Below are 3,968 nucleotides of genomic sequence, written 5' to 3'. Positions count from 1 at the left end.
TGGTCTAATGGCTAGGATACTTGATGCATGCATCACTTAAGGTGGACGAAATGATCCAATTCTTCCTTTGTTTGATAATTTATGATTAAGTTAAATATGCAATTATTATTTTTAAAAATTTTCACTAGTTGTAATATTAATTTCTTTCTTAATGGTACTTTGCAGGTGATCAAGCAAGCATTCATGATGACATTTATTATCTCTTACTTAGTCTTTTTGCATTGATACATAGACACAAATGTCATAGAGAATGTAGAAAGGAATGTAACTATAGGGAATGTAGTATTATTGTCTTCATTTTTATTTTTTGAATTTTAAAATTGTGTACTTTTTGTGTTTTTTAAATTATAGTTAGTATGTTTAAGAGCTCTCTATGAAGCGCACAGTTGTCCTTGCAAATGTAGAGTTATGCAAGAAAGCTAAGGAAATCAGTGTCGATGATAGACAAAGATGAGCTTGTTTTATTATAATAGGCAGGCCACTGGTGAAGTCCTTGTCCTGCTAATGCGCATATTAGAGAATAAGGAAAATTCATATGTAGCATATTTGGACATGCTTGAGATTAATCTTCCTTTCGCAATTGGTTATCTATGAACCTATGAAATCATCACCAAAGAAAGATGAAGTCATGGCTAGGATTGTTAGAAATTCGTAGGTGAATCATCATCACGAGCAATATGGTGATTCATCATCTTAGGTCCGGATGAAATCATTAGGTCTTATGACAATTGTAGTGTAAGAGTCTATTATGTCAAATCTATTTTGAACTATGTCGAGCTTTGTTTGATGGATCATCGGTTTTATGACAATTATAGTGTAAGAGTCTATTATGTCAAACTATGTAAACTCCATAGCAAAGATTGAGAAAATGTGCATGTCCCACCATACAAATAATTTTTGAATATTATTAAAATTTCTAGTTATATAAATTCCCTACTCCTTTAAAATATGTACAATTTTTTGTACATATAGTACCCAAGGTATAATCTCTTGTCACAAAAGTTTTTGGCACTTATGTATTGTGTGCTCGAAAATAAGAACATGTGCATGTCTTGCCGATGGGCACAATACTTTGCATGTGTTTCAACCCTACCTATGTTGAGGTGTGTGCAAATTTTCATGCCCATCGGATTTGCTTTGGATTGGTCGAAGTCCCCACAAACCCAATTTTTCATAAAGTAATATGCACAACCTATAAAAAAACACGCTTTGAGGTGTGTTATTCGAATGTGCTCATACCCGATGGGAGTGATACTTTGCATGTGCTTCAATTCCAATTACATTGAGGCACGTGCAAAGTATCATCCCCATTATATATGCTTTAGATGGTTGAAGTCGCCACAAATCCCATTTTTCACCAAGTAATATGCACAACCATCAAAAAATATTGAGTCACGTGCTTTGATCCCACCTATATTGAGTCACGTCCAAATAATAGTGCCCATCGGATATGCTTTTGATGGTTGAAGTTGCCATAAAACCCCTTCTTCATAACATGTTATGCACACCATCAAAAAATACGATTTGAGGCATGTTATTTGAATGTGCTAATACACGATGGGAAAGATACATTATGCGCACATCAATCCCACATATGTTGATACATTATTCCCATTCAATATTCTTTGGATGGTTCAAGTTGCCACAAACCCTGTTTTTCACCAAGTGTTATGCACAACCGGCAAAAAACACGCTTTGAGGTATATCATTCGAACGCATATATACCCGATGGGCATGATATTTTGCATGCATATCAATCCAACATATCTTGATGTATGTGCAAAGTTTCATGCCCATTGAATATGCTTTGGATGGTCAAAGTCACCACAATCCCCCTTTTTCACCAAGTGTTATGCACACCGTTGCCACAATCCCCATTTTTCACCAAGTGTTATGCACACCATCAAAACATATGATCTGAGGTGTGTATTCGAATGCGCTCATACCTTATGGACATGATACCTTTCTATTCACATCAATCCCACATATGTTGAGGTGCATGCAAAGTATCATGCCCATCCGATATGCTTTGGATGGTCGAAGTCGCCACGAACCCCCTTTTTCACAAAGTAATATGCACAACCATCAGAAATAGTATCTGAATTCTGTTATTCAAATGTGCTCATACTTAATGGGCATGATACTTTGCATCCATGTCAATACAAGCTATCCTAATGTGCATGCAAAGTATCATGCTGATCATATATGCTTTGGATGGTCAAAGTTACCACAAACCCCATTTTTCACAAAGTGTTATACCACCATCTAAAAATACAATTTGAGGTGTGTGATTCAAATACTCATACCCAATGGGCATGATACCTTGTACACATGTCAATCCCACATATTTTGATGTGTGTGCAAAGTCTCGTTCCCATCGGATATGCTTTGGATGGTCAAAGTCCCCACAAATCCCATTTTTTACCAACTAATATGCATAACCATAAAAAAAGAGTATCTGAGGTGTGTTATTCAAATGCGCTCATACCCAATGGGTAATATAATTTTCATGCATGTAAATCCAATCTATTTTGAGGCACATTCAAAGTATCATTCCAATCGGATAATCAAACTTGCTACAAACCCCATCTTTTCACCAAGTGCTATGCACAATCGATAAAAAACATGCTTTGAGGTGTGTTATGTGAACACACTCATACCCGATGGGAATGAGACTTCGCACGCGCTTCAATTACACATGCATTAAATTGCATGGAAAGTTTCATGCCCATCGGGTATTCTTTGGATGGTTGAAGTTGCCACAAACCCCCTTTTTCATAAAGTGTTATGCACAATCGGCAAAAAACACGCTTTGAGGTGTGTTATTCGAACTTGCTCATACCTGATGAGCATCTTACTATGCATGTGTGTGAATCCTAGATATTTTTAGGCACATGAAAAGTACCATTCCCATCAGATATGCTTTGGATTGTCAAAGTCACCACAAACCCCGTTTTTCATCAAGTGTTATGCCCAACTGGCAAAAAATACTAGCATCTGAGGTGCGTTATTCAAACGCGCTCATTCCTGATGGGTATGAGATGTACATGCACATGAATCCCACATATTTTGAGGCACATGCAAAGTATCATGCCCATCGGATATGCTTTAGATGGTCAAACTCGCCACAAACCCCGTTGTTCACCAAGTGTTATGCACAACTATTAAAAAATAGCATTTGAGGTGTGTTATTTGAATGCGCGAATACCCGATGGCCATAATTCTTTCCATGCACATCAATCCCAAATATTTTGAGGATCATGCAAAGTATCATGCCCATTGGATATACTTTGGATGGTCAAAGTCACCACAAACCCCATTTTTCACCAAGTGTTATGCACAACCGGCAAAAAATAGTATCTGAGGTGTGTTATTTGAACAAGCACATACCCAATGGACATGATACTGAGTAGGCACATGAATCCCACATATGTTGAGGTGCGTGCAAAGTATCATGCCCTTTAGATATGCTTTAGATGGTTGAAGTTTCCAAAAACCACGTTTTTCACCAAGTAATATCCACCACTGCCAAAAAATAGTATTTGAGGTATGTTATTCGAACGCGCTCATACCCAATGGGCATGGTACTTTTCACACGCATCAATCCAACCTATGTTGAGACGTGTGCAAAGTATTTTGCCCATTGGATATGATTTGGATGGTCAAAGTCTATGCACTCATGTGAATCCCACGTATATTGAAGTTCGTGCAAAGTATCATGCCCATCAGATATGCTTTGGATGGTCAAATTTGCCACAAATCTCGTTTTTCGCCAAAAGTAATATGCACAACCACCAAAAAATAGTTTGTGAGATGTGTTATTCAAATGCGCTCATACCTGATGGGCATGATATTTTCATGCACATCAATCCAACCTATTTTGAAGCACATGCAAAGTATTGTGCTCATTGGATAGTCAAACTCGCCACAAACCTTGTTTGTTATTACCAAGTGTTATGTAAAACTAG

This window comes from Dipteris shenzhenensis, chromosome 29, assembly GCF_047967505.1.
Source record: "Dipteris shenzhenensis isolate YYH24624 ecotype China chromosome 29, Dip_SZ_1.0, whole genome shotgun sequence".
In the NCBI taxonomy this organism is placed as follows: Eukaryota; Viridiplantae; Streptophyta; class Polypodiopsida; order Gleicheniales; family Dipteridaceae; genus Dipteris; species Dipteris shenzhenensis.
Note: the sequence above shows the minus strand (reverse complement) of the source record.